Source organism: Rattus norvegicus, chromosome 12 (genome assembly GCF_036323735.1).
Source record: "Rattus norvegicus strain BN/NHsdMcwi chromosome 12, GRCr8, whole genome shotgun sequence".
Taxonomy (NCBI): Eukaryota; Metazoa; Chordata; class Mammalia; order Rodentia; family Muridae; genus Rattus; species Rattus norvegicus.
The window spans coordinates 16,745,222-16,754,565 of record NC_086030.1 but is presented as its reverse complement, the minus strand read 5'-3'; the positions used below and the strand labels follow the sequence as shown (position 1 = coordinate 16,754,565).

The following is a 9,344-nucleotide window of genomic DNA, read 5'->3' as shown; positions in this document are numbered from 1 at the left end:
GAAGAAAAGAAAAAGGAAGGCTGTGGCTACAGCTCAGTGGAATGTTCTAGGCCCTGGGTTCAATTCCCTAAAGAAGCTCACTCAGCCCTGCCTGCCTCCCCACCCCCCTTGGGAATGTCAGTCATCCAGCCAGGCCGAAGGGATGGAGAGCTGGGGCCCTGGGCTGTCCTCTGGCTTCAAGTACTAGGCACGATCCTAAGCTGCTCTCCATCTAAGCTCAGGGCCTCAGTTTCCCTTTCTGTACTTCAAGGAGGGCGGGGCCTGGCCTGCGGATGGGGGAGAGCGGCGAGAAGCTGGGTTGTAGTGGGAACTGGGGTTTGGCAGGGTTGGGGGGCTGGGGTGTCCCCTCCCTCTGGTCCCCGCCCGCGGCCGCTGCCCACGAGTCGTCCATAAAAGGCAAGGAGCTCAGGTCGCGCCAAACTTAGTCATGCGGCGGCGGCCCGCGGCTGCCCGCGCGACTTCCTCCGTCGACTTCCCGTTTCGAGAGCGGAGCCCGCAGGGGATGCGAGGTGTGGTCCTGCCTTTCGAAATGGCCCCGATTCCACTAAGAGGACCGGCGATGCCCGGCCCCCCGTCCTGCAGAGGGGACCGCGGAGGGCCCGCAGGCACACACCGGCGCTTGTGTTTAAAGTGGGGGATGGGAGTTCTCACTTTGTATAGCCCAGGCTAGCCTGCCTCGGCTTCAGAGTGCTGGGATCACAAGAGTGAGCCATTACTCTGGGCTTAGGAATGCATGAAGGGTTTCCAGGAGGCGCAGCTGTTACTCTGGAGCGGGAAGGAAGCTTGGATAGGAAGGTTAGGAGGGCATTGTTAGGTGGTGGTGGAGGTGGTTTCCCCCCAGTGCTAGGGATAGAAGCTGGTCCTCATCCACCCTTCTAAATGTTCTAAACTATATTTCTTTGAAATAAGAGCTTGCGTAGGTCAGGCTGCCCTTGAACTCTTTCTTGGTTTTTTGTTTTGTTTGTTTGTTTGAGACAGGGTTTCACTATGTAACTTTGGCTGGTTTAGAACTCACGATATAAACCAGGCTGGCTTCAAACTCATAGAAATCTACCTGCCTCTGGAGTGCTGGGATAAACAGTTTACAGCTTGGCCTTGAAGTGATCCTCCAGTCTCCTCCTGCCAAAAGCAGCATAAACCAGGCAGGCCTCTGGCTGCCTCTGCCTCCCAAGTGCCGGGCTTAAAGTTCTGCCCATAATGCATGGCTTACTTTTTTCTTTTCTTTTTTTTTTTTTTTTGGTTCTTTTTTTTCCGGAGCTGGGGCCTTGCGCTTCCTAGGTAAGCGCTCTACCACTGAGCTAAATCCCCAGCCCCCATGGCTTACTTTTTTTCTTTCTTTTTTTTTTTTTCTTTCTTTTTTTCCCCCGGAGCTGGGGACCGAACCCAGGGCTTTGCACTTGCTAGGCCAGCGCTCTACCACTGAGCTAAATCCCCAACCCCTATTTTCTTAACCATTTATGTTGAGACAGGATCTCAGTAAGTTGCCCTGGCTGACCTGTTCTGTATCCACTAGGCACTGGCCTGTTTGGATTTGGGTGGTTTTAAAAAAAAATATTTAGGGGTTGGGGATTTGGCTCAGTGGTAGGGTGCTTGCCTAGCAAGTGCAAGGCCCTGGGTTCGGTCCCCAGCTCCAGAAAAAAAAAAAATGTCTTACCCGGTGTGGCGGGCAATGCGTGTCTGTAATCCTAGCACTAGGGAGGCAGAGGGGGAAGAGTTCAAGGCCAGTCAGTTTACATACCAGGTTCCAAGCCGGCCAGGGCGATGATGACAATGAGACCCTGCCTCAAGAAAAGAGAACTGTGATACTTTCTCGAAACAAGGAGAACGAAAAATGGCTAACCCGGACTGAGTGAGCTTCCCCTTCACCCCTCTCTTTCTTCTAGGCTGTAAGGACTATCTCTTTAGAGCATTGGTTCTCAGCCTTCCTGATGCTGTGCCCTTAGATACAGTTCCTCCTGTGGTGGTGACCTCCGACCATAGTTATTTGGTTGCTACTTCATAACTGAAGTGTTGCTACTGTTGCCAATCACAGTGTAAATCTTTCTCACATGTGACCCACAGGTTGAGAACCCTGGGCCTTAGCGGCTGTCATGAAACTATGACGCGAAGGCTGAAGCATGAGTCCCACGTACACAGTAGGTGCTCAACAAAGGAGTCTGCTGTGTGGAGTCTCCTTTGCCTCGGCCCCTCTGGGAGACGGGAAGGTTGTTGAGGTGGGAGGGAGGGAGGGATCAGCTCACTGTAGCTAGTTCATGGCTAGCTGTAAAGGCTTATGTTTCTAAGGAATGGGGCCAGCTGGTCCCAAGGCCCAGTCTCTGGTCCTGCCCTGTCCTGTCCCTTAGCCTGGGGTCACTCCAGGTAAGGCTCAAGGCCAGCACACTTAGCAGGACCCAGTTGGGCAGGTCACTTAGACTCCAATTCCGGGTGGCCGGAACCCCATCAGCCTGTTTGGGCAGTGAGGACGTCTGGGGGCAGGTGCAGAGCTCAAGGAACCCGAGGTAGAAAGGACGGTGTGGGATGATGAAAGGGCTCCAAAGACAGAAGAGAAAAGAGGACAGGCCTGGTGGCACATGCCTGGGATTCCAGGACTCATGGGGCTAAAGCCAGAGGCCAGAAAGTTCCAGGCCAGAAGACCAACCAAGTTCAATGGCCAGAACCCATGGCGGAAGAAGAGAAGCAAACAGTGTCCCAGAGTTGCCTCCTGACCTCTCCAAGTGTGCTTTACACACGCGCATGCACACACACACACACACTATTAATGAATAAAAATTGAGATAGGGTCTCACTATGTATCCCAGGCTAGCTTGGAACTCAAAGATGTGTGCCTTATGCTTTTGAGGGTCAGAAAAGGGCATTGGCTCTCTTGGAACTGCAGTTACCTGTAGTTGTGAGAGCCCGTGTGGGTTTTAAGAATTAAACCCCGGGTCCGGGGCTGGGGATTTAGCTCAGCGGTAGAGCGCTTGCCTAGGAAGCTCTGGGTTCGGTCCCCAGCTCCGGGGGGGGGGGGGGGGGAACCCGGGTCCCCTGGAAGAGAGAGTCTTCCCCAAGCGCAGGACACAGTCAGCCAGAGTGAATAAAAGTAGTGATGGTGGGGCCTCAAGGAGAGGATGGGAGGGGCAGCTGGGGTTCTGACCCGTAGGAGCAGAAAGGAAAATAGAGGTAGAAAGACTGCTGAGGGTACAGAAACTGGAGAGTTCCGGTCAGGGCCAGACTAGCGGACCAGAGGCCTCTCTCTGGCGCCACCTAGTGGGGAAACCTTATTTCTTGTCCTATTCCCCACACCCCACAAGGTAAACTGATGAGGGCCACTATCTCAGGCACAGGCATCAGAGACCAGGCTTGGTGGCTCACCCTTGTAATCCCAGCACTTGGGAAGATGAGAAAGGAGGATCATTGTGATTGCAAGGCCAGCCCGGGCTACATAGTGAGTCCAGGATAGCCCAAATCCTTCTTAAAAAAAACAAAACAGAGCCGGACAGTGGCGGTGCAGGCCTTTAACCCAAGCACTCAGGAGGCAGAGACAGTAGATCGCTGTGAGTTTGAGGCCAGCCTGGTCTGCAGAGTGAGTTCCAGGACAGCCCAGACGGTTTTGTAGAAAGTGGTTCTATTGAAATATGGTGGGGGGTTGGGGATTTAGCTCAGTGGTAGAGCGCTTGCCTAGGAAGCGCAAGGCCCTGGGTTCCATCCCCAGCTCCGAAAAAAAAAAAAAAAAAAAGAAAGAAATATGGTGGGGCTGGGGATTTAGCTCAGTGGTAGAGCGCTTACCTAGGAAGCGCAAGGCCCTGGGTTCGGTCCCCAGCTCCGAAAAAAAGAACCAAAAAAAAAAAAAAAAGAAAGAAATATGGTAGCGTATTCTTGAGTCTTACCATTCTGGAAGCTGAGGCAGGAAAAATGGGAGTTCTAGGCCAGCCTGGACCCTATCAATCAATCAATCAATCAATCAATCAATCAACATGTACTGCTGTTCTTGCAGAGAATCCAAGTTCAGTTCCCAGCACCCCACGGGGGGCGTCACAAAGACTGATATAACTTCAGATTCGGGGGATCTGACATTCTGGCTTCTGTGGGCCTCTGCACTCACCTGCACAAACTGAAACAGGCACAGATAACTAAAAAATAAAGAAATCTCCCTGCGAGCTGGAAAAGTGGCTCAGTGGTTAAAAGAACCGGCTGCTCTTCCAGAGGTCCTGAGTTCAAATCCCACCAACCACATGGTGGCTCACAACCATCTGTAATGGGGTCAGGTCCTCTTCTGGCACACAGGTGTACATGCAGACAGAGCACTCAAATATGTAAAAATAAACAAATCCTTTTAAAAATCAGACCCCGGGGTTGGGGATTTAGCTCAGTGGTAGAACGCTTGCCTAGCAAGCACAAGGCCCTGGGTTCGGTCCCCAGCTCCAAAAAAAAGAAAAAAAATCAGACCCCACTTGTTCTCACATGCAGGAGTTCCATAAAAAAATTAATTAACTCTTTTCTCTTCTTTCTCTTGCCCCTTCCCCCTGTCTCATTCTCCCATTCAATCTCACCATGTGTTAACAAAACTAATTAAAAATTTAAAAAGAAAAGAAAAGAAAGAATTCCCCCAGGAGTGGTGGAGCACACCTTGAATCCCAGTGCCTGGGAGGCAGAAGCAGTCAGATCTTCCAGTTCGAGGCTGAGGCCAGCCTGGTTGACAGAGCAAGTTCCAAGACAGCCAGGTCTACAGAGAAACTGTCTCAAAAAACGAAAAGAAAACAAACAAACAAACAAACAAATACAGGGTCTAACTGTGTAGCCTTGACTGCCCTGAAACTCTCCATGTGGAACGGGCACCTTAAATTCAACAGAGTTCCTGCCTCTCTCTCTCTCTTTTAAAAAGATTTATTTATTTATTTATTTGATGTTTATGAATACATTGTTCAGACGCATTGGAAGAGGGCATCGGATCTCATTACAGATGGTTGTGAGCCACCATGTGGTTGCTGGGACTTGAACTCAGGACCTCTGGAAGAGCAGTCAGTGTTTTTTTTTTTTTTGTTTTTTTTGTTTTTTTTTTTTTTTTTTGGAGCTGGGGACTGAACCCAGGGCCTTGTGCTTGCTAGGCAAGCGCTCTACCACTGAGCTAAATCCCCAGCCCCCGCAATTAGTGCTCTTAACCACTGAGCCATCGCTCCAGCCCCTATGCCTCTGCCTTTCTGGTGCTGACATTTAATGTGCATACCCACATCTGGCTATTGCCTAATTATCTTTTTTCTTTCTTCGTTTTTTCTTTATTAACTTGAGTATCTTTTTTTTTTTTAAAGATTTATTTATTTATTATATATAAGTACACTGTAGCTGTCTTCAGATACACCAGAAGAGGGCATCAGAACTCTTTACAGATGGTTGTGAGCCACCATGTGGTTGCTGGGAATTGAACTCGTGACCTCTGGAAGAGCAGTCGGGTGCTCTTAACCACTGAGCCATCTCTCCAGCCCGTATTTCTTATTTACATTTCGAATGTTATTCCCTTTCCCAGTTTCCGGGCCAACATCCCCCTAACCCCTCCCCCTCCCCTTCTATATGGGTGTTCCCCTCCCCATCCTCCCCCCACTACCACCCTCCCTTTTTTTTTTTTTCCAGACAGGGTCTCTCTGTTTAATCCTGACTGATGTAGACCAGGTTGGTCTCCTCCAACTCACAGAGCTCTTCCTGCCTCTGCCTTCCTAATGCTGTGCCACCATACCTGGCTTATCTTTTGTTTCTTTTTTTTTTAAGATTTATTTATTTTGGGGTTGGGGATTTAGCTCAGTGGTAGAGCGCTTGCCTAGTGAGCGCAAGGCCCTGGGTTCGGTCCCCAGCTCCAAAAAAAAAAGAAAAGAAAAAAAAAGATTTATTTATTTTATGTATGTGAATACACTGTAGCTGACTTCAGACACACCAGAAGAGGGCATCAGATCCCATTACGGATGGTTGCGAGCCACCATGTGGTTGCTGGGAACTGAACTCAGGACCTCCGGGAGAGCAGTCGGCGCTCTTAACCGCTGAGCCACCTCTCCAGCCCATTAATTTTTTATTTCTTATTTAGTCATTTTGCATTTTTGAGACAGGTTCTCGTGTAGCCCAGGTTAGCCTGGAGCTCGCTATGTAACTGAGGCTGGGTTTGCACTTTTCATCCTCCTGCCTCTACTTCTCAAGTGTTGAGATGACAGGTGTGCACCAGCTCCTTCAGACTATCCCGTCTGTATTGTTAGTTTTGAGACAGGGTCTCCCTGTGTAGCCCAGGCTGATATGGAACTTGGTATGTAGCCCTGACTGGCCTTGAATTCACAGAACTTTGCCTGCCTCTCTCTCTCGCGGTGCTGGGATTAAAGATCTGTGCCACCAGGCCCAGCATCATCACTTTTGTTTTTCAAAACATTCTTCTGTGAAGGGGTTCTCACAGGTGATCAAATAGCGAAGCCCACCACAGACAGGTTGAGCTCTGGTGCCTCCTGTTGGCAAAAAATCTAACAGGAAGCTGACTGCCAGGGACTCTGGGAGATGTAGTTTATAGTTGGATCCTGTGGCCCAGAGGAGATTAGTAAGTCTGGAGCTGGGAGCCAATAGCTCTGAGGCTAGCACCGGGCCATTAGAGACATTACTCTGTGTCTAACAGTCCCTACGCTGCATGGATCTGGGTACACAGCTGCCCACCACTACTACTCCCCACATGGTGGGGAATGTTTGAGTTTGTACCTGGACAAGTTTGCCCATCCAAGCTGTATGGACTTGCAGATGTCTCCTTGCTGGACCAGGGACTTTGATGGTGACAGTATGCCTTGGTTCGCAGGTGCACCAGACACAGAACACGGGTAGCATGAAGGTCTTGTGGTGGCAGCTGGCTTTGGATGCCAATCTGGAGAGGACGGTAGGGGACATGGCGGGGTTGGCTTCCAAGGACATTGACAAAGCATGTACTGGTGGACCAGCTTGCGGCCTAATGTACTGAAAGCTACTTATTATTCCCACAGTTGCATCTGTGGGCCCTCAGAAGTGACTCTGTAGATTTCCTGGGAGCTGCTGGGCAGAGAGAGGGGAGAGGAGTCCAGCCTCAGATGCTTCCTCCCAGCTCTGATATGACCACCCTCCCTCCAGGCCTCTGCAGACACCACTGACAGTGCAGGGGGATGCCACAGGAGACCCTAGAGTGGGAGAGGAGAACTCCTCGAGAAGGTTGGGGATTCTACTCTGTCCTCGGAGAACTCCCATCTCTGACCTTGGTATAGGACTGGGGTCTGACTCTGGTTTCAATCTGAGCCCAGGCAGAGGTCTGGGAGAGCAAGGAGTTCCCTTATTGATTCTACTCTCTCCCTGCATATAAAAGCAGCCATTGGACAGAGAGGTGAAATGGGTCCTTTGTCATCAGGTATTAGGAGCATCGAGGGTATTTGTAAGCCCAGGCTGGGGCGAGGCATGCCGTAAGATTTAAGAGCACTGGGCTAGGGTAGAGGTGCCAGCTGTTCTTCATCCAGCCTCAGTTCGCACACATGAGCACAACGACGTTAAGAATGATTCTTGTTGGGGTTGGGGATTTAGCTCAGTGGTAGAGTGCTTGCCTAGTAAGTGCAAGGCCCTGGGTTCGGTCCTCAGCTCCAAAAAAAGAATAACTTTGTGTGCCACTTGGAAATAAATGCACGCTCCCGAATCCAACTTGTCCTTCTTAGAAAATATGTCCACCATTGCTAGGAGGACAGTTACAGGCTGGGCTCAGACCGGAGAGCAAAGACGGCCCCACCCTTGAATTCCAAGTAGTTCAGACCTAGCATCACCACTCCTGGATAAGCTGCTATGTTCGTGATAGCCGCCAGGTGGCGATAGAGACGCGCCGAGCGGCTCAGGCTGGGCGGGGCCGTACCTGCGTGTACGGAGGACTCCAGGGGAGACGCCCACAATCCTATTTGGGAAGAGAAAATCTGAGTTCTAAGAGGCAAAATATCCCGGCCTGGCGGCGAAGGCCTCTAATCCTAACGCTTAGGAGGCAGAGGCAGGCCGATCTCTATGAGTTTGAGGCCAGCCTAGTCTACATAGTGAGTTCTGAGACAGCCAGGGCTATGTAGATATGTAAAGAGATTCTGTCTAGATGGCCTGAGTTTGATCCTTGGTATGCACACGAAAAACTGGATTCAGGGCCATGCATCTATAACCCCAGAACGCCTACAGCAAAGCGAGAGAAAGAGGCCCGAGAGTCTTCAGAAAACTTGCTGGCTCATCGGCCAGCTAGCCTGGAGTAGGGGAAGAGCAGCCCCAGAAATGAGATACAGAAAAGGGTCATGTGCTGGGTGTGTCGGTGTTGTGGCACATGCCTTGACACTGGCAGATAGAAGGCAGGGGCCAGCAGTCTCTACGGGGCACCAGGAGTCCAACTTTTCATATGAGTACTGGGCACCTAAATCAAGTTCCCATATACTTTATCTACTGATATGTATATATATGACATATATCTACATATCTACATATATATATATATATATATATATATATGTCTCAAACTCTTTAAGAAGGCGAAGATGACACTGAACTCCTGGTCCACCTGCTTCTACCTCCTGAGTGTTGGGAGTAAAGGCCTGTGCCACCAAGCCTGGCTTGCAACTATTGTATTATTGTTGTTTGTTTTGTTTGAGACTGGGCATCTCTACGTAGTCCTTGCTGTCCTAGAGCTCCCGATGTAGGCTAGACTAAACTCGGACTCACAGATATCAACCTCTCACTGCCTACCAAGTGCTGGGATTATAGGTATGTGCTAGCATACTTGGGATTATATACTCTGTAGCCCAGGCTGGTCTCAGACCCGAATCATTCCTTCTCCTTCTGCTTTCCTGCTTCCTAAGGGCAGGGATCACACACCTTTCAGTTGATTCAGACCCCCACCCGCATGAATTTTACCTCCAAATGTACCCCAGGACACTATCTCCGTTTTCCCTGCTTTGTTTTAAGAGACTCTGGGTCAACTCGAGTGCTGTGTGATTTCACAAAAGTTTGCAGCTTTTCTGAGTTCCCACGTACCACGTAGGCACGGGGAAGGGGCTGTGGCTGCTTCGACCTGCAGGAGTTAGAGAATCTTGCTTTCCTCGATCTCACTGGATTGAGAAAAGAAAAATTTGCAGAAGCCTTTCATCTCACGGGTCAGAAGCAGCCGTCTCTGATCTGCTGAATTCCCAGCGCCCCCAGCAGTGGGAGACAAAGGGTAGGGGGTAGACATGACACACAACTAATTAGGAACAGGACGCCAGAGAGAAACCCAAGGGTCTGCAGGTACTTTCTCCCCAATACCGCAGGCCAACTTCCCCTGCAAGCTCCGCCCACACTCCTGACCTCAGAGCCCAGAACTCTCCAGATTGGTT

At 50.3% G+C, this 9,344-nt stretch overlaps 1 long non-coding RNA gene across 1 annotated transcript; it reads left to right on the top strand.

Moving 5' to 3' along the window:
* Nucleotides 1-275: 275 nt before the first annotated feature.
* Nucleotides 276-8,418, top strand: LOC120095836 (uncharacterized). The gene is made up of 3 exons (XR_005491700.2): nucleotides 276-795; nucleotides 2,062-2,135; nucleotides 6,794-8,418. It is a non-coding gene; the product is annotated as an uncharacterized LOC120095836 (long non-coding RNA).
* Nucleotides 8,419-9,344: the final 926 nt, after the last annotated feature.